We start from the raw sequence: 22064 nt of genomic DNA on the forward strand, positions 1-22064 counted from the left end.
AAAGCGATTCGCCCAATGTGTCCTTGATATTTAGTCGTTTTCAGCCAATATTTTGGATTTTTGAAAATTTCACTTTTTTGTGAAAATATCCACTAAATGAGGGAATAATATGTGTGAGGGTACCCCAGGAGAGTTCCAAATGTGTGTGGGTAGAATATATATCCCACGGGGGTAAAATTGAAAAAAGTTGAAAAAAATGTTTTTTGGACTTAGTCATGTTTCCGGCGTTAATCAGACTTTCAGATAGGGGAAATGTCAGTGAGCGTTCCGATTTCAGTTCCAGAGCGATTCGCCCTATGAGTCCTTGATATTTAGTCGTTTTCAGCCAATTTTCTGGATTTTTGAAAATTTCACATTTTTGTGAAAATATCCACTAAATGAGGGAATAATATGTGTGAGGGTACCTCAGGAGAGTTCCAAATGTGTGTGGGTAGAATATATATCCCACAGAGGAAAAATTGAAAAAAGTTGAAAAAAATGTTTTTTGGACTTAGTCATTTTTACGGCGTTTATCAGACTTTCAGATAGGGGAAATGTCAGTGAGCGTTCCGATTTCAGTTCCAGAGCGATTCGCCCAATGAGTCCATGATATTTAGTCGTCTTCAGCCAATTTTCTGGATTTTTGATAATTTCACTTTTTTATGAAAATATCCACTAAATGTGTGAATAATATGTGTGAGGGTACCCCAGGAGAGTTCCAAATGTGTGTGGGTAGAATATATATCCCACGGGGGTAAAATTGAAAAAAGTTGAAAAAAATGTTTTTTGGACTTAGTCATTTTTCCGGCGTTTATCAGACTTTCAGGTAGGGGAAATGTCAGTGAGCGTTCCGATTTCAGTTCCAGAGCGATTCGCCCAATGAGTCCATGATATTTAGTCGTCTTCAGCCAATTTTCTGGATTTTTGATAATTTCACTTTTTGTGAAAATATCCACTAAATGAGGGAATAATATGTGTGAGGGTACCCCAGGAGAGTTCCAAATGTGTGTGGGTAGAATATATATCCCACAGGGGTAAAATTGAAAAAAGTTGAAAACATTTTTTTCTTGAACTTAGTCATTTTTCCGGCGTTTATCAGACTTTCAGATAGGGGAAATGTCAGTGAGCGTTCCGATTTCAGTTCTAGAGCGATTCGCCCAATGAGTCCTTGATATTTAGTCGTTTTCAGCCAATTTTCTGGATTTTTGAAAATTTCACTTTTTTGTGAAAATATCCACTAAATGAGGGAATAATACGTGTGAGGGTACTCCAGGAGAGTTCCAAATGTGTTTGGGTAGAATATATATCCCACGGAGGTAAAATTGAAACAAGTTGAAAAATTTTTTTTCTTGGATTAAGTCATTTTTCCGGCGCTTATCAGACTTTCAGATAGGGGAAATGTCAGTGAGCGTTCCGATTTCAGTTCCAGAGTGATTTGACCAATGAGTCCTTCATGTTAAGTCGTTTTCAGCCAAATTTCTGGATTTTTGAAAATTTCACTTTTTTTGTGAAAATGTCCACTAAATGAGGGAATAATATGTGTGAGGGTACCCCAGGAGAGTTCCAAATGTGTGTGGGTAGAATATATATCCCACGGGGGTAAAATTGAAAAAAGTTGAAAAAGATTTTTTTTTGGACTTAGTCATTTTTGCGGCGTTGATCAGACTTTCAGATAGGGGAAATGTCAGTGAGTGTTCCAATTTCAGTTCCAGAGCGATTCGCCCAATGAGTCCTTGATATTTAGTCGTTTAAAGCCAACTTTCTGGATTTTTGAAAATTTCACTTTTTTGTGAAAATATCCACTAAATGAAGGAATAATATGTGTGAGGGTACCTCAGGAGAGTTCCAAATGTGTGTGGGTAGAATATATATCCCACAGAGGAAAAATTGAAAAAAGTTGAAAAAAATGTTTTTTGGACTTAGTCATTTTTACGGCGTTTATCAGACTTTCAGATAGGGGAAATGTCAGTGAGCGTTCCGATTTAAGTTCCAGAGCGATTCGCCCAATGAGTCCTTGATATTTATTCGTCTTCAGGAAATTTTCTGGATTTTTGAAAATTTCACTTTTTTGTGAAAATATCCACTAAATGAGGGAATAATATGTGTGAGGGTACCCCAGGAGAGTTCCAAATGTGTGTGGGTAGAATATATATCCCACAGGGGTAAAATTGAAAAAAGTTGAAAACATTTTTTTCTTGAACTTAGTCATTTTTCCGGCATTTATCAGACTTTCAGATAGGAGAAATGTCAGTGAGCGTTCCGATTTCAGTTCCAAAGCGATTCGCCCAATGTGTCCTTGATATTTAGTCGTTTTCAGCCAATATTTTGGATTTTTGAAAATTTCACTTTTTTGTGAAAATATCCACTAAATGAGGGAATAATATGTGTGAGGGTACCCCAGGAGAGTTCCAAATGTGTGTGGGTAGAATATATATCCCACGGGGGTAAAATTGAAAAAAGTTGAAAAAAATGTTTTTTGGACTTAGTCATGTTTCCGGCGTTAATCAGACTTTCAGATAGGGGAAATGTCAGTGAGCGTTCCGATTTCAGTTCCAGAGCGATTCGCCCTATGAGTCCTTGATATTTAGTCGTTTTCAGCCAATTTTCTGGATTTTTGAAAATTTCACATTTTTGTGAAAATATCCACTAAATGAGGGAATAATATGTGTGAGGGTACCTCAGGAGAGTTCCAAATGTGTGTGGGTAGAATATATATCCCACAGAGGAAAAATTGAAAAAAGTTGAAAAAAATGTTTTTTGGACTTAGTCATTTTTACGGCGTTTATCAGACTTTCAGATAGGGGAAATGTCAGTGAGCGTTCCGATTTCAGTTCCAGAGCGATTCGCCCAATGAGTCCATGATATTTAGTCGTCTTCAGCCAATTTTCTGGATTTTTGATAATTTCACTTTTTTATGAAAATATCCACTAAATGTGTGAATAATATGTGTGAGGGTACCCCAGGAGAGTTCCAAATGTGTGTGGGTAGAATATATATCCCACGGGGGTAAAATTGAAAAAAGTTGAAAAAAATGTTTTTTGGACTTAGTCATTTTTCCGGCGTTTATCAGACTTTCAGGTAGGGGAAATGTCAGTGAGCGTTCCGATTTCAGTTCCAGAGCGATTCGCCCAATGAGTCCATGATATTTAGTCGTCTTCAGCCAATTTTCTGGATTTTTGATAATTTCACTTTTTGTGAAAATATCCACTAAATGAGGGAATAATATGTGTGAGGGTACCCCAGGAGAGTTCCAAATGTGTGTGGGTAGAATATATATCCCACAGGGGTAAAATTGAAAAAAGTTGAAAACATTTTTTTCTTGAACTTAGTCATTTTTCCGGCGTTTATCAGACTTTCAGATAGGGGAAATGTCAGTGAGCGTTCCGATTTCAGTTCTAGAGCGATTCGCCCAATGAGTCCTTGATATTTAGTCGTTTTCAGCCAATTTTCTGGATTTTTGAAAATTTCACTTTTTTGTGAAAATATCCACTAAATGAGGGAATAATACGTGTGAGGGTACTCCAGGAGAGTTCCAAATGTGTTTGGGTAGAATATATATCCCACGGAGGTAAAATTGAAACAAGTTGAAAAATTTTTTTTCTTGGATTAAGTCATTTTTCCGGCGCTTATCAGACTTTCAGATAGGGGAAATGTCAGTGAGCGTTCCGATTTCAGTTCTAGAGCGATTCGCCCAATGAGTCCTTGATATTTACTCGTTTTCAGCCAATTTTCTGGATTTTTGAAACTTTCACTTTTTTGTGAAAATATCCACTAAATGAGGGAATAATATGTGTGAGGGTACCCCAGGAGAGTTCCAAATGTGTGTGGGTAGAATATATATCCCACGGGGGTAAAATTGAAAAAAGTTGAAAAAAATGTTTTTTGGACTTAGTCATTTTTCCGGCGTTTATCAGACTTTCAGATAGGGGAAATGTCAGAGAGCGTTCCGATTTCAGTTCCAGAGCGATTCGCCCAATGAGTCCATGATATTTAGTCGTCTTCAGCCAATTTTCTGGATTTTTGATAATTTCACTTTTTTGTGAAAATATCCACTAAATGAGGGAATAATATGTGTGAGGGTACCCCAGGAGAGTTCCAAATGTGTGTGGGTAGAATATATATCCCACAGGGGTAAAATTGAAAAAAGTTGAAAACATTTTTTTCTTGAACTTAGTCATTTTTCCGGCGTTTATCAGACTTTCAGATAGGGGAAATGTCAGTGAGCGTTCCGATTTCAGTTCTAGAGCGATTCGCCTAATGAGTCCTTGATATTTAGTCGTTTTCAGCCAATTTTCTGGATTTTTTAAAATTTCACTTTTTTGTGAAAATATCCAATAAATGATGGAATAATATGTGTGAGGGTACCCCAGGAGAGTTCCAAATGTGTGTGGGTAGAATATATATCCCACGGAGGTAAAATTGAAACAAGTTGAAAAATTTTTTTTCTTGGATTAAGTCATTTTTCCGGCGTTTATCAGACTTTCAGATAGGGGAAATGTCAGTGAGCGTTCCGATTTCAGTTCTAGAGCGATTCGCCCAATGAGTCCTTGATATTTAGTCGTTTTCAGCCAATTTTCTGGATTTTTGAAAATTTCACTTTTTTGTGAAAATATCCACTAAATGAGGGAATAATACGTGTGAGGGTACTCCAGGAGAGTTCCAAATGTGTTTGGGTAGAATATATATCCCACGGAGGTAAAATTGAAACAAGTTGAAAAATTTTTTTTCTTGGATTAAGTCATTTTTCCGGCGTTTATCAGACTTTCAGATAGGGGAAATGTCAGTGAGCGTTCCGATTTCAGTTCTAGAGCGATTCGCCCAATGAGTCCTTGATATTTACTCGTTTTCAGCCAATTTTCTGGATTTTTGAAACTTTCACTTTTTTGTGAAAATATCCACTAAATGAGGGAATAATATGTGTGAGGGTACCCCAGGAGAGTTCCAAATGTGTGTGGGTAGAATATATATCCCACGGGGGTAAAATTGAAAAAAGTTGAAAAAAATGTTTTTTGGACTTAGTCATTTTTCCGGCGTTTATCAGACTTTCAGATAGGGGAAATGTCAGAGAGCGTTCCGATTTCAGTTCCAGAGCGATTCGCCCAATGAGTCCATGATATTTAGTCGTCTTCAGCCAATTTTCTGGATTTTTGATAATTTCACTTTTTTGTGAAAATATCCACTAAATGAGGGAATAATATGTGTGAGGGTACCCCAGGAGAGTTCCAAATGTGTGTGGGTAGAATATATATCCCACAGGGGTAAAATTGAAAAAAGTTGAAAACATTTTTTTCTTGAACTTAGTCATTTTTCCGGCGTTTATCAGACTTTCAGATAGGGGAAATGTCAGTGAGCGTTCCGATTTCAGTTCTAGAGCGATTCGCCTAATGAGTCCTTGATATTTAGTCGTTTTCAGCCAATTTTCTGGATTTTTTAAAATTTCACTTTTTTGTGAAAATATCCAATAAATGATGGAATAATACGTGTGAGGGTACCCCAGGAGAGTTCCAAATGTCTGTGGGTAGAATATATATCCCACGGAGGTAAAATTGAAACAAGTTGAAAAATTTTTTTTCTTGGATTAAGTCATTTTTCCGGCATTTATCAGACTTTCAGATAGGGGAAATGTCAGTGAGCGTTCCGATTTCAGTTCCAGAGCGGTTTGCCCAATGAGTCCTTGATATTTAGTCGTTTTCAGCCAATTTTCTGGATTTTTGAAAATTTCACTTTTTTGTGAAAACATCCACTAATTGAGGGAATAATATGTGTGATTGTACCCCAGGAGAGTTCCAAATGTGTGTGGGTAGAATATATATCCCACGGGGGTAAAATTGAAAAAAGTTAAAAAAAATTTTTTTTGGGACTTAGTCATTTTTCCGCCATTTATCAGACTTTCAGATAGGGCAAATGTCAGTGAGCCTTCCGATTTCAGTTCCAGAGAGATTCACCCAATGAGTCCTTGATATTTAGTCGCTTTCAGCCAATTTTCTGGATTTTTAAAAATTTCACTTTTTTGTGAAAATATCCACTAAATGAGGGAATAATATGTGTGAGGGTACCTCAGGAGAGTTCCAAATGTGTGTGGGTAGAATATATATCCCACAGAGGAAAAATTGAAAAAAGTTGAAAAAATTTTTTTTTTTAAATTAGTCATTTTTCCGGCGTTTATCAGACTTTCAGATAGGGGAAATGTCAGTGAGCGTTCCGATTTCAGTTCCAGTACGATTGGCCCAATGAGTCCTTGATATTAAGGCGTTTTCAGCCAAATTTCTGGATTTTTGAAAATTTCACTTTTTTGTGAAAATATCCACTAAATGAGGGAATAATATGTGTGACGGTACCCCAGGAGAGTTCCAAATGTGTGTGGGTAGAATATATATCCCACGGGGGTAAAATTGAAAAAAGTTTAAAAAAATTTTTTTTTGGACTTAGTCATTTTTCCGGCATTTATCAGAGTTTCAGAAAGGGCAAATGTCAGTGAGCATTCCGATTTCAGTTCCAGAGCGATTCGCCCAATGAGTCCTTGATATTAAGTCGTTTTCAGTCAATTTTCTGGATTTTTGAAAATTTCACTTTTTTGTGAAAATATCCAATAAATGAGGGAATAATATGTGTGAGGGTACCCCAGGAGAGTTCCAAATGTGTGTGGGTAGAATATATATTCCACGGGGGTAAAATTGAAAAAAGTTGAAAATTTTTTTTTTGTGGACTTAGTCATTTTTCCGGCATTTATCAGACTTTCAGATAGGGCAAATGTCAGTGAGCATTCCGATTTCAGTTCCAGAGTGATTCGCCCAATGAGTCCGTGATATTTAGTCGTTTTCAGCCAATTTTCTGGATTTTTGAAAATTTCACTTTTTTGTGAAAATATCCACTAAATGAGGGAATAATACGTGTGAGGGTACCCCAGGAGAGTTCCAAATGTGTTTGGGTAGAATATATATCCCACGGAGGTAAAATTGAAACAAGTTGAAAAATTTTTTTTCTTGGATTAAGTCATTTTTCCGGCGTTTATCAGACTTTCAGATAGGGGAAATGTCAGTGAGCGTTCCGATTTCAGTTCCAGAGCGGTTCGCCCAATGAGTCCTTGATATTTAGTCGTTTTCAGCCAATTTTCTGGATTTTTGAAAATTTCACTTTTTTGTGAAAACATCCACTAAATGAGGGAATAATATGTGTGAGGGTACCTCAGGAGAGTTCCAAATGTGTGTGGGTAGAATATATATCCCACAGAGGAAAAATTGAAAAAAGTTGAAAAAAATTTTTTTTTGGACTTAGTCATTTTTCCGGCGTTTATCAGACTTTCAGATAGGGCAAATGTCAGTGAGCGTTCCGATTTCAGTTCCAGTACGATTGGCCCAATGAGTCCTTGATATTAAGGCGTTTTCAGCCAAATTTCTGGATTTTTGAAAATTTCACTTTTTTGTGAAAATATCCACTAAATGAGGGAATAATATGTGTGAGGGTACCTCAGGAGAGTTCCAAATGTGTGTGGGTAGAATATATATCCCGCAGAGGAAAAATTGAAAAAAGTTTAAAAAAATTTTTTTTTGGACTTAGTCATTTTTCCGGCATTTATCAGATTTTCAGAAAGGGCAAATGTCAGTGAGCATTCCGATTTCAGTTCCAGAGCGATTCGCCCAATGAGTCCTTGATATTAAGCTGTTTTCAGTCAATTTTCTGGATTTTTGAAAATGTCACTTTTTTGTGAAAATATCCACTAAATGAGGGAATAATATGTGTGAAGGTACCCCAGGAGAGTTCCAAATGTGTGTGGGTAGAATATATATCCCACGGGGGTAAAATTGAAAAAAGTTGAAAAATATTTTTTTTTGGACTCTGTCATTTTTCCGGCGTTTATCAGACTTTCAGATAGGGCAAAAGTCAGTGAGCCTTCCGATTTCAGTTCCAGAGAGATTCGCCCAATGAGTCCTTGATATTTAGTCGCTTTCAGCCAATTTTCTGGATTTTTTAAAATTTCACTTTTTTGTGAAAATATCCACTAAATGAGGGAATAATATGTGTGAGGGTACCTCAGGAGAGTTCCAAATGTGTGTGGGTAGAATATATATCCCACAGATGAAAAATTGAAAAAAGTTGAAAAAATTTTTTTTTTGGACTTAGTCATTTTTCCGGCGTTTATCAAACTTTCAGATAGGGGAAATGTCAGTGAGCATTCCGATTTCAGTTCCAGAGTGATTCGCCCAATGAGTCCTTGATATTTAGTCATTTTCAGCCAATTTTCTGGATTTTTGAAAATTTCACTTTTTTGTGAAAATATCCACTAAATGAGGAAATAATATGTGTGAGGGTACCCCAGGAGAGTTCCAAATGTGTGTGGGTAGAATATATATCCCACGGGGGTAAAATTGAAAAAAGTTGAAAAATATTTTTTTTTGGACTCTGTCATTTTTCCGGCGTTTATCAGACTTTCAGATAGGGCAAAAGTCAGTGAGCCTTCCGATTTCAGTTCCAGAGAGATTCGCCCAATGAGTCCTTGATATTTAGTCGCTTTCAGCCAATTTTCTGGATTTTTTAAAATTTCACTTTTTTGTGAAAATATCCACTAAATGAGGGAATAATATGTGTGAGGGTACCTCAGGAGAGTTCCAAATGTGTGTGGGTAGAATATATATCCCACAGATGAAAAATTGAAAAAAGTTGAAAAAATTTTTTTTTTGGACTTAGTCATTTTTCCGGCGTTTATCAGACTTTCAGATAGGGGAAATGTCAGTGAGCGTTCCGATTTCAGTTCCAGAGCGATTCGCCCAATGAGTCCTTGATATTTAGTCGTTTTCAGCCAATTTTCTGGATTTTTGAAAATTTCACATTTTTGTGAAAATATCCACTAAATGAGGGAATAATATGTGTGAGGGTACCTCAGGAGAGTTCCAAATGTGTGTGGGTAGAATATATATCCCACAGAGGAAAAATTGAAAAAAGTTGAAAAAAATGTTTTTTGGACTTAGCCATTTTTACGGCGTTTATCAGACTTTCAGATAGGGGAAATGTCAGAGAGCGTTCCGATTTCAGTTCCAGAGCGATTCGCCCAATGAGTCCATGATATTTAGTCGTCTTCAGCCAATTTTCTGGATTTTTGATAATTTCACTTTTTTGTGAAAATATCCACTAAATGAGGGAATAATATGTGTGAGGGTACCCCAGGAGAGTTCCAAATGTGTGTGGGTAGAATATATATCCCACAGGGGTAAAATTGAAAAAAGTTGAAAACATTTTTTTCTTGAACTTAGTCATTTTTCCGGCGTTTATCAGACTTTCAGATAGGGGAAATGTCAGTGAGCGTTCCGATTTCAGTTATAGAGCGATTCGCCCAATGAGTCCTTGATATTTAGTCGTTTTCAGCCAATTTTCTGGATTTTTGAAAATTTCACTTTTTTGTGAAAATATCCACTAAATGACGGAATAATACGTGTGAGGGTACCCCAGGAGAGTTCCAAATGTGTTTGGGTAGAATATATATCCCACGGAGGTAAAATTTAAACAAGTTGAAAAAATTTTTTTCTTGGATTAAGTCATTTTTCCGGCGTTTATCAGACTTTCAGATAGGGGAAATGTCAGTGAGCGTTCCGATTTCAGTTCTAGAGCGATTCGCCCAATGAGTCCTTGATATTTACTCGTTTTCAGCCAATTTTCTGGATTTTTGAAACTTTCACTTTTTTGTGAAAATATCCACTAAATGAGGGAATAATATGTGTGAGGGTACCCCAGGAGAGTTCCAAATGTGTGTGGGTAGAATATATATCCCACGGGGGTAAAATTGAAAAAAGTTGAAAAAAATGTTTTTTGGACTTAGTCATTTTTCCGGCGTTTATCAGACTTTCAGATAGGGGAAATGTCAGAGAGCGTTCCGATTTCAGTTCCAGAGCGATTCGCCCAATGAGTCCATGATATTTAGTCGTCTTCAGCCAATTTTCTGGATTTTTGATAATTTCACTTTTTTGTGAAAATATCCACTAAATGAGGGAATAATATGTGTGAGGGTACCCCAGGAGAGTTCCAAATGTGTGTGGGTAGAATATATATCCCACAGGGGTAAAATTGAAAAAAGTTGAAAACATTTTTTTCTTGAACTTAGTCATTTTTCCGGCGTTTATCAGACTTTCAGATAGGGGAAATGTCAGTGAGCGTTCCGATTTCAGTTCTAGAGCGATTCGCCTAATGAGTCCTTGATATTTAGTCGTTTTCAGCCAATTTTCTGGATTTTTTAAAATTTCACTTTTTTGTGAAAATATCCAATAAATGATGGAATAATATGTGTGAGGGTACCCCAGGAGAGTTCCAAATGTGTGTGGGTAGAATATATATCCCACGGGGGTAAAATTGAAAAAAGTTGAAAAAAAATGTTTTTTGGACTTAGTAATTTTTCCGGCATTTATCAGAGTTTCAGATAGGGGAAATGTCAGTGAGCGTTCCGATTTCAGTTCCAAAGCGATTCGCCCAATCAGTCCTTGATATTTAGTAGTTTTCAGCCAATATTTTGGATTTTTGAAAATTTCACTTTTTTGTGAAAATATCCACTAAATGAGGGAATAATATGTGTGAGGGTACCCCAGGAGAGTTCCAAATGTGTGTGGGTAGAAAATATATCCCACGGGGGTAAAATTGAAAAAAGTTGAAAAAAAATGTTTTTTGGACGTAGTCATTTTTCCGGCATTTATCAGACTTTCAGATAGGGGAAATGTCAGTGAGCATTCCGATTTCAGTTCCAGAGCGATTCGCCCAATGAGTCCTTGATATTAAGTCGTTTTCAGCCAATATTTTGGATTTTTGAATATTTCACTTTTTTGTGAAAATATCCACTAAATGAGGGAATAATATGTGTGAGGGTACCCCAGGAGAGTTCAAAATGTGTGTGGGTAGAATATATATCCCACGGGGTAAAATTGAAAAAAGTTGAAAAAAATTTTTTCTTGGACTTAGTCATTTTTACAGCGTTTATCAGACTTTCAGATAGGGGAAATGTCAGTGAGCGTTCCAATTTCAGTTCCATAGCGATTCGCCCAATGAGTCCTTGATATTTAGTTGTTTTCAGACAATTTTCTGGATTTTTGAAAATTTCACTTTTTTGTGAAAATATCCACTAAATGAGGGAATAATATGTGTGAGGGTGCCCCAGGAGAGTTCAAAATGTGTGTGGGTAGAATATATATCCCACGGGGGTAAAATTGAAAAAAGTTGAAAAAAAATGTTTTTTGGACTTAGTAATTTTTCCGGCATTTATCAGAGTTTCAGATAGGGGAAATGTCAGTGAGCGTTCCGATTTCAGTTCCAAAGCGATTCGCCCAATCAGTCCTTGATATTTAGTAGTTTTCAGCCAATATTTTGGATTTTTGAAAATTTCACTTTTTTGTGAAAATATCCACTAAATGAGGGAATAATATGTGTGAGGGTACCCCAGGAGAGTTCCAAATGTGTGTGGGTAGAAAATATATCCCACGGGGGTAAAATTGAAAAAAGTTGAAAAAAAATGTTTTTTGGACGTAGTCATTTTTCCGGCGTTTATCAGACTTTCAGATAGGGGAAATGTCAGTGAGCATTCCGATTTCAGTTCCAGAGCGATTCGCCCAATGAGTCCTTGATATTAAGTCGTTTTCAGCCAATTTTCTGGATTTTTCAAAATCTCACTTTTTTGTGAAAATATCCACTAAATGAGGGAATAATATGTGTGAGGGTACCCCAGGAGAGTTCCAAATGTGCGTGGGTAGAACATATATCCCACAGGGGTAAAATTGAAAAAAGTTGAAAAAAATATTTTCTTGGACTTAGTCATTTTTCCGGCATTTATCAGACTTTCAGATAGGGCAAATGTCAGTGAGCGTTCCGATTTCAGTTCCAAAGCGATTCGCCCAATGAGTCCTTGATATTTAGTCGTTTTCAGCCAAAATTTGGGATTTTTGAAAATTTCACTTTTTTGTGAAAATATCCACTAAATGAGGGAATAATATGTGTGAGAGTACCCCAGGAGAGTTCCAAATGTGTGTGGGTAGAATATATATCCCACGGGGGTAAAATTGAAAAAAGTTGAAAAAAAATGTTTTTTGGACGTAGTAATATTTCCGGCATTTATCAGACTTTCAGATAGGGCAAATGTCAGTGAGCATTCCGATTTCAGTTCCAGAGCGAATCGCCCAATGAGTCCTTGATATTAAGTCGTTTTCAGCCAATTTTCTGGATTTTTCAAAATTTCACTTTTTTGTGAAAATATCCACTAAATGAGGGAATAATATGTGTGAGGTTACCCCAGGAGAGTTCAAAATGTGTGTGGGTAGAATATATATCCCACGGGGTAAAATTGAAAAAAGTTGAAAAAAAATTTTTCTTGGACTTAGTCATTTTTCCAGCGTTTATAAGACTTTCAGATAGGGGAAATGTCAGTGAGCGTTCCAATTTCAGTTCCATAGCGATTCGCCCAATGAGTCCTTGATATTTAGTTGTTTTCAGACAATTTTCTGGATTTTTGAAAATTTCACTTTTTTGTGAAAATATCCACTAAATGAGGGAATAATATGTGTGAGGGTACCCCAGGAGAGTTCCAAATGTGTGTGGGTAGAATATATATCCCACGGGGGTAAAATTGAAAAAAGTTGAAAACATTTTTTTTTTGGACTTAGTCATTTTTCCGGCGTTTATCAGACTTTCAGATAGGGGAAATGTCAGTGATTGTTCCTATTTCAGTTCCAGAGCGATTCGCCCAATGAGTCCTTGATATTTAGACGTTTTCATACAATTTTATGGATTTTGGAAATTTCACTTTTTTGTGAAAATATCCACTAAATGAGGGAATAATATGTGTGAGGGTACCCTAGGAGAGTTCAAAATGTGTGTGGGTAGAATATATATCCCACGGGGGTAAAATTGAAAAAAGTTGAAAAAATTTTTTTCTTGGACTTAGTCATTTTTCCGGCATTTATCAGACTTTCAGATAGGGGAAATGTCAGTGAGCATTCCGATTTCAGTTCCAGAGCGATTCGCCCAATGAGTCCTTGATATTTAGTCGTTTTCAGCCAAAATTTTGGATTTTTGAAAATTTCACTTTTTTGTGAAAAAATCCACTAAATGAGGGAATAATATGTGTGAGGGTACCCCAGGAGAGTTCCAAATGTGTGTGGGTAGAATATATATCCCACGGGGGTAAAATTGAAAAAAGTTGAAGAAATTTTTTTTTTGGACTTAGTCATTTTTCCGGCATTTATCAGACTTTCAGATAGGGCAAATGTCAGTTAGCATTCCGATTTCAGTTCCAGAGCGAATCGCCCAATGAGTCCTTGATATTAAGTCGTTTTCAGCCAATTTTCTGGATTTTTCAAAATTTCACTTTTTTGTGAAAATATCCACTAAATGAGGGAATAATATGTGTGAGGGTACCTCAGGAGAGTTCCAAATGTGTGTGGGTAGAATATATATCCCACGGGGGTAAAATTGTAAAAAGTTGAAAAAAAATGTTTTTTGGACTTAGTAATTTTTCCGGCATTTATCAGACTTTCAGATAGGGGAAATGTCAGTGAGCGTTCTGATTTCAGTTCCAAAGCGATTCGCCCAATCAGTCCTTGATATTTAGTAGTTTTCAGCCAATATTTTGGATTTTTGAAAATTTCACTTTTTTGTGAAAATATCCACTAAATGAGGGAATAATATGTGTGAGGGTACCCCAGGAGAGTTCCAAATGTGTGTGGGTAAAAAATATATCCCACGGGGGTAAAATTGAAAAAAGTTGAAAAAAAATGTTTTTTGGACTTAGTAATTTTTCCGGCATTTATCAGACTTTCAGATAGGGCAAATGTCAGTGAGCATTCCGATTTCAGTTCCAGAGCGAATCGCCCAATGAGTCCTTGATATTAAGTCGTTTTCAGCCAATTTTCTGGATTTTTCAAAATTTCACTTTTTTGTGAAAATATCCACTAAATGAGGGAATAATATGTGTGAGGGTACCCCAGGAGAGTTCCAAATGTGTGTGCGTAGAATATATATCCCACGGGGGTAAAATTGAAAAAAGTTGAAAAAATTTTTTTCTTGGACTTAGTCATTTTTCCGGCGTTTATCAGACTTTCAGATAGGGGAAATGTCAGTGAGCGTTCCAATTTCAGTTCCATAGCGATTCGCCCAATGAGTCCTTGATATTTAGTCGTTTTCAGACAATTTTCTGGATTTTTGAAAATTTCACTTTTTTGTGAAAATATCCACTAAATGAGGGAATAATATGTGTGAGGGTACCCCAGGAGAGTTCCAAATGTGTGTGGGTAGAATATATATCCCACGGGGGTAAAATTGAAAAAAGTTGAAGAAATTTTTTTTTTGGACTTAGTCATTTTTCCGGCATTTATCAGACTTTCAGATAGGGCAAATGTCAGTGAGCATTCCGATTTCAGTTCCAGAGCGAATCGCCCAATGAGTCCTTGATATTAAGACGTTTTCAGCCAATTTTCTGGATTTTTCAAAATTTCACATTTGTGAAAATATCCACTAAATGAGGGAATAATATGTGTGAGGGTACCCCAGGAGAGTTCCAAATGTGTGTGGGTAGAATATATATCCCACGGGGGTAAAATTGAAAAAAGTTGAAAAAAAATGTTTTTTGGACTTAGTCATTTTTCCGGCATTTATCAGACTTTCAGATAGGGCAAATGTCAGTGAGCATTCCGATTTCAGTTCCAGAGCGATTCGCCCAATGAGTCCTTGATATTAAGTCGTTTTCAGCCAATTTTCTGGATTTTTCAAAATTTCACTTTTTTGTGAAAATATCCACTAAATGAGGGAATAATATGTGTGACGGTACCCCAGGAGAGTTCCAAATGTGTGTGGTTTAAAATATATATCCCACGGGGGTAAAATTGAAAAAAGTTGAAAAAAAAATTTTCTTGGACTTAGTCATTTTTCCGGCGTTTATCAGAGTTTCAGATAGGGAAAATGTCAGTGAGCGTTCCGATTTCAGTTCCAAAGCGATTCGCCCAATGAGTCCTTGATATTTAGTCGTTTTCAGCCAATATTTAGGATTTTTGAAAATTTCACTTTTTTGTGAAAATATCCACTAAATGAGGGAATAATATGTGTGAGGGTACCCCAGGAGAGTTCCAAATGTGTGTGGGTAGAATATATATCCCACGAGGGTAAAATTGAAAAAAGTTGAAAAAAAATGTTTTTTGGACTTAGTAATTTTTCCGGCATTTATCAGACTTTCAGATAGGGGAAATGACAGTGAGCGTTCCGATTTCAGTTCCAGAGCGATTCGCCCAATGAGTCCTTGATATTTAGTCGTTTTCAGACAATTTTCTGGATTTTTGAAAATTTCACTTTTTTGTGAAAATATCCACTAAATGAGGGAATAATATGTGTGAGGGTACCCCAGGAGAGTTCAAAATGTGTGTGGGTAGAATATATATCCCACGGGGGTAAAATTGAAAAAAGTTGAAAACATTTTTTTTTTGGACTTAGTCATTTTTCCGTCGTTCATCAGACTTTCAGATAGGGGAAATGACAGTGAGCGTTCCGATTTTAGTTCCAGAGCGAATCGCCCAATGAGTCCTTGATATTAAGTCGTTTTCAGCCAATTTTCTGGATTTTTCAAAATTTCACTTTTTTGTGAAAATATCCACTAAATGAGGGAATAATATGTGTGAGGGTACCCCAGGAGAGTTCAAAATGTGTGTGGGTAGAATATATATCCCACGGGGTAAAATTGAAAAAAGTTGAAAAAAAATTTTTCTTGGACTTAGTCATTTTTCCAGCGTTTATCAGACTTTCAGATAGGGGAAATGTCAGTGAGCGTTCCAATTTCAGTTCCATAGCGATTCGCCCAATGAGTCCTTGATATTTAGTTGTTTTCAGACAATTTTCTGGATTTTTGAAAATTTCACTTTTTTGTGAAAATAGCCACTAAATGAGGGAATAATATGTGTGAGGGTACCCCAGGAGAGTTCAAAATGTGTGTGGGTAGAATATATATCCCACGGGGGTAAAATTGAAAAAAGTTGAAAACATTTTTTTTTTGGACTTAGTCATTTTTCCGTCGTTTATCAGACTTTCAGATAGGGGAAATGACAGTGAGCGTTCCGATTTTAGTTCCAGAGCGAATCGCCCAATGAGTCCTTGATATTAAGTCGTTTTCAGCCAATTTTCTGGATTTTTCAAAATTTCACTTTTTTGTGAAAATATCCACTAAATGAGGGAATAATATGTGTGAGGGTACCTCAGGAGAGTTCCAAATGTGTGTGGGTAGAATATATATCCCACGGGGGTAAAATTGAAAAAAGTTGAAAAAAAATGTTTTTTGGACTTAGTAATTTTTCCGTCATTTATCAGACTTTCAGATAGGGGAAATGTCAGTGAGCGTTCTGATTTCAGTTCCAAAGCGATTCGCCCAATCAGTCCTTGATATTTAGTAGTTTTCAGCCAATATTTTGGATTTTTGAAAATTTCACTTTTTTGTGAAAATATCCACTAAATGATGGAAAAATATGTGTGAGGGTACCACAGGAGAGTTCCAAATGTGTGTGGGTAGAAAATATATCCCACGGGGCTAAAATTGAAAAAAGTTGAAAAAAAATGTTTTTTGGACTTAGTCATTTTTCCGGCATTTATCAGACTTTCAGATAGGGCAAATGTCAGTGAGCATTCCGATTTCAGTTCCAGAGCGAATCGCCCAATGAGTCCTTGATATTAAGTCGTTTTCAGCCAATTTTCTAGATTTTTCAAAATTTCACTTTTTTGTGAAAATATCCACTAAATGAGGGAATAATATGTGTGAGGGTACCCCAGGAGAGTTCCAAATGTGTGTGGGTAGAATATATATCCCACGGGGGTAAAATTGAAAAAAGTTAAAAAAAAAATTTTCTTGGACTTAGTCATTTTTCCGTTGTTTATCAGACTTTCAGATAGGGGAAATGTCAGTGAGCATTCCAATTTCAGTTCCAGAGCGAATCGCCCAATGAGTCCTTGATATTAAGTCGTTTTCAGCCAATTTTCTGGATTTTTCAAAATTTCACTTTTTTGTGAAAATATCCACTAAATGAGGGAATAATATGTGTGAGGGTACCCCAGGAGAGTTCCAAATGTGTGTGCGTAGAATATATATCCCACGGGGGTAAAATTGAAAAAAGTTGAAAAATTTTTTTTCTTGGACTTAGTCATTTTTCCGGCGTTTATCAGACTTTCAGATAGGTGAAATGTCAGTGAGCGTTCCAATTTCAGTTCCATAGCGATTCGCCCAATGAGTCCTTGATATTTAGTCGTTTTCAGCCAATATTTTGGATTTTTGAAAATTTCACTTTTTTGTGAAAAAATCCACTAAATGAGGGAATAATATGTGTGAGGGTACCCCAGGAGAGTTCCAAATGTGTGTGGGTAGAATATATATCCCACGGGGGTAAAATTGAAAAAAGTTGAAGAAATTTTTTTTTTGGACTTAGTCATTTTTCCGGCATTTATCAGACTTTCAAATAGGGCAAATGTCAGTGAGCATTCCGATTTCAGTTCCTGAGCGATTCGCCCAATGAGTCCTTGATATTTAGTCGTTTTCAGCCAATTTTCTGGATTTTTCAAAATTTCACTTTTTTGTGAAAATATCCACTAAATGAGGGAATAATATGTGTGACGGTACACCAGGAGAGTTCCAAATGTGTGTGGTTTAAAATATATATCCCACGGGGGTAAAATTGAAAAAAGTTGAAAAAAATTTTTTCTTGGACTTAGTCATTTTTCCGGCGTTTATCAGACTTTTAGATAGGGGAAATGTCAGTGAGCGTTCCGATTTCAATTCCAAAGCGATTCGCCCAATGAGTCCTTGATATTTAGTCGTTTTCAGCCAATATTTTGGATTTTTGAAAATTTCACTTTTTTGTGAAAATATCCACTAAATGAGGGAATAATATGTGTGAGGGTACCCCAGGAGAGTTGCAAATGTGTGTGGGTAGAATATATATCCCACGGGGGTAAAATTGAAAAAAGTTAAAAAAAAATTTTTCTTGGACTTAGTCATTTTTTCGTTGTTTATCAGACTTTCAGATAGGGGAAATGTCAGTGAGCATTCCAATTTCAGTTCCAGAGCGAATCGCCCAATGAGTCCTTGATATTAAGTCGTTTTCAGCCAATTTTCTGGATTTTTCAAAATTTCACTTTTTTGTGAAAATATCCACTAAATGAGGGAATAATATGTGTGAGGGGACCCCAGGAGAGTTCCAAATGTGTGTGCGTAGAATATATATCCCACGGGGGTAAAATTGAAAAAAGTTGAAAAAAATTTTTTCTTGGACTTAGTCATTTTTCCGGCGTTTATCAGACTTTCAGATAGGTGAAATGTCAGTGAGCGTTCCAATTTCAGTTCCATAGCGATTCGCCCAATGAGTCCTTGATATTTAGTCGTTTTCAGACAATTTTCTGGATTTTTGAAAATTTCACTTTTTTGTGAAAATATCCACTAAATGAGGGAATAATATGTGTGAGGGTGCCCCAGGAGAGTTCAAAATGTGTGTGGTAGAATATATATCCCACGGGGGTAAAATTGAAAAAAGTTGAAAACATTTTTTTTTTTTGGACTTAGTCATTTTTCCGGCGTTTATCAGACTTTCAGATAGGGGAAATGACAGTGAGCGTTCCGATTTCAGTTCCAGAGCGATTCGCCCAATGAGTCCTTGATATTTAGTCGTTTTCAGACAATTTTCTGGATTTTTGAAAATTTCACTTTTTTGTGAAAATATCCACTAAATGAGGGAATAATATGTGTGAGGGTACCCCAGGAGAGTTCAAAATGTGTGTGGGTAGAATATATATCCCACGGGGGTAAAATTGAAAAAAGTTGAAAACATTTTTTTTTTGGACTTAGTCATTTTTCCGTCGTTTATGAGACTTTCAGATAGGGGAAATGACAGTGAGCGTTCCGATTTCAGTTCCAGAGCGAATCGCCCAATGAGTCCTTGATATTAAGTCGTTTTCAGCCAATTTTCTGGATTTTTCAAAATTTCACTTTTTTGTGAAAATATCCACTAAATGAGGGAATAATATGTGTGAGGGTACCCCAGGAGAGTTCCAAATGTGTGTGGGTAGAACATATATCCCACAGGGGTAAAATTGAAAAAAGTTGAAAAAAAATTTTTCTTGGACTTAGTCATTTTTCCGGCATTTATCAGACTTTCAGATAGGGCAAATGTCAGTGAGCGTTCCGATTTCAGTTCCAAAGCGATTCGCCCAATGAGTCCTTGATATTTAGTCGTTTTCAGCCAATATTTTGGATTTTTGAAAATTTCACTTTTTTGTGAAAAAATCCACTAAATGAGGGAATAATATGTGTGAGGGTACCCCAGGAGAGTTCCAAATGTGTGTGGGTAGAATATATATCCCACGGGGGTAAAATTGAAAAAAGTTGAAGAAATTTTTTTTTTGGACTTAGTCATTTTTCCGGCATTTATCAGACTTTCAAATAGGGCAAATGTCAGTGAGCATTCCGATTTCAGTTCCTGAGCGATTCGCCCAATGAGTCCTTGATATTAAGTCGTTTTCAGCCAATTTTCTGGATTTTTCAAAATTTCACTTTTTTGTGAAAATATCCACTAAATGAGGGAATAATATGTGTGACGGTACACCAGGAGAGTTCCAAATGTGTGTGGTTTAAAATATATATCCCACGGGGGTAAAATTGAAAAAAGTTGAAAAAAATTTTTTCTTGGACTTAGTCATTTTTCCGGCGTTTATCAGACTTTTAGATAGGGGAAATGTCAGTGAGCGTTCCGATTTCAATTCCAAAGCGATTCGCCCAATGAGTCCTTGATATTTAGTCGTTTTCAGCCAATATTTTGGATTTTTGAAAATTTCACTTTTTTGTGAAAATATCCACTAAATGAGGGAATAATATGTGTGAGGGTACCCCAGGAGAGTTCCAAATGTGTGTGGGTAGAACATATATCCCACAGGGGTAAAATTGAAAAAACTTGAAAAAAAATTTTTCTTGGACTTAGTCATTTTTCCGGCATTTATCAGACTTTCAGATAGGGCAAATGTCAGTGAGCGTTCCGATTTCAGTTCCAAAGCGATTCGCCCAATGAGTACTTGATATTTAGTCGTTTTCAGCCAATATTTTGGATTTTTGAAAATTTCACTTTTTTGTGAAAATATCCACTAAATGAGGGAATAATATGTGTGAGGGTACCCCAGGAGAGTTCCAAATGTGTGTGGGTAGAATATATATCCCACGGGGGTAAAATTGAAAAAAGTTGAAAAAAAATGTTTTTTGGACTTAGTCATTTTTCCGGCATTTATCAGACTTTCAGATAGGGCAAATGTCAGTGAGCATTCCGATTTCAGTTCCAGAGCGATTCGCCCAATGAGTCCTTGATATTAAGACGTTTTCAGCCAATTTTCTGGATTTTTCAAAATTTCACTTTTTTGTGAAAAAATCCACTAAATGAGGGAATAATATGTGTGAGGGTACCCCAGGAGAGTTCAAAATGTGTGTGGGTAGAATATATATCCCACGGGGTAAAATTGAAAAAAGTTGAAAAAAATTTTTTCTTGGACTTAGTCATTTTTCCAGCGTTTATCAGACTTTCAGATAGGGGAAATGTCAGTGAGCGTTCCAATTTCAGTTCCATAGCGATTCGCCCAATGAGTAATTGATATTTAGTTGTTTTCAGACAATTTTCTGGATTTTTGAAAATTTCACTTTTTTGTGAAAATATCCACTAAATGAGGGAATAATATGTGTGAGGGTGCCCCAGGAGAGTTCAAAATGTGTGTGGTAGAATATATATCCCACGGGGGTAAAATTGAAAAAAGTTGAAAAATTTTTTTTTTTTGGACTTAGTCATTTTTCCGGCGTTTACCAGACTTTCAGTTAGGGGAAATGACAGTGAGCGTTCCGATTTCAGTTCCAGAGCGATTCGCCCAATGAGTCCTTGATATTTAGTCGTTTTCAGACAATTTTCTGGATTTTTGAAAATTTCACTTTTTTGTGAAAATATCCACTAAATGAGGGAATAATATGTGTGAGGGTACCCCAGGAGAGTTCAAAATGTGTGTGGGTAGAATATATATCCCACGGGGGTAAAATTGAAAAAAGTTGAAAACATTTTTTTTTTGGACTTAGTCATTTTTCCGTCGTTCATCAGACTTTCAGATAGGGGAAATGACAGTGAGCGTTCCGATTTTAGTTCCAGAGCGAATCGCCCAATGAGTCCTTGATATTAAGTCGTTTTCAGCCAATTTTCTGGATTTTTCAAAATTTCACTTTTTTGTGAAAATATCCACTAAATGAGGGAATAATATGTGTGAGGGTACCCCAGGAGAGTTCAAAATGTGTGTGGGTAGAATATATATCCCACGGGGTAAAATTGAAAAAAGTTGAAAAAAAAATTTTCTTGGACTTAGTCATTTTTCCAGCGTTTATCAGACTTTCAGATAGGGGAAATGTCAGTGAGCGTTCCAATTTCAGTTCCATAGCGATTCGCCTAATGAGTCCTTGATATTTAGTCGTTTTCAGACAATTTTCTGGATTTTTGAAAATTTCACTTTTTTGTGAAAATATCCACTAAATGAGGGAATAATATGTGTGAGGGTGCCCCAGGAGAGTTCAAAATGTGTGTGGTAGAATATATATCCCACGGGGGTAAAATTGAAAAAAGTTGAAAACTTTTTTTTTTTTTGGACTTAGTCATTTTTCCGGCGTTTATCAGACTTTCAGATAGGGGAAATGACAGTGAGCGTTCCGATTTCAGTTCCAGAGCGATTCGCCCAATGAGTCCTTGATATTTAGTCGTTTTCAGACAATTTTCTGGATTTTTGAAAATTTCACTTTTTTGTGAAAATATCCACTAAATGAGGGAATAATATGTGTGAGGGTACCCCAGGAGAGTTCAAAATGTGTGTGGGTAGAATATATATCCCACGGGGGTAAAATTGAAAAAAGTTGAAAAAAAATGTTTTTTGGACTTAGTAATTTTTCCGGCATTTATCAGACTTTCAGATAGGGGAAATGTCAGTGAGCGTTCTGATTTCAGTTCCAAAGCGATTCGCCCAATCAGTCCTTGATATTTAGTAGTTTTCAGCCAATATTTTGGATTTTTGAAAATTTCACTTTTTTGTGA

This window comes from Phyllobates terribilis, unplaced genomic scaffold (assembly GCF_046119375.1).
Source record: "Phyllobates terribilis strain yellow unplaced genomic scaffold, ASM4611937v1 Scaffold_12__6_contigs__length_324123572, whole genome shotgun sequence".
NCBI lineage: Eukaryota > Metazoa > Chordata > Amphibia > Anura > Dendrobatidae > Phyllobates > Phyllobates terribilis.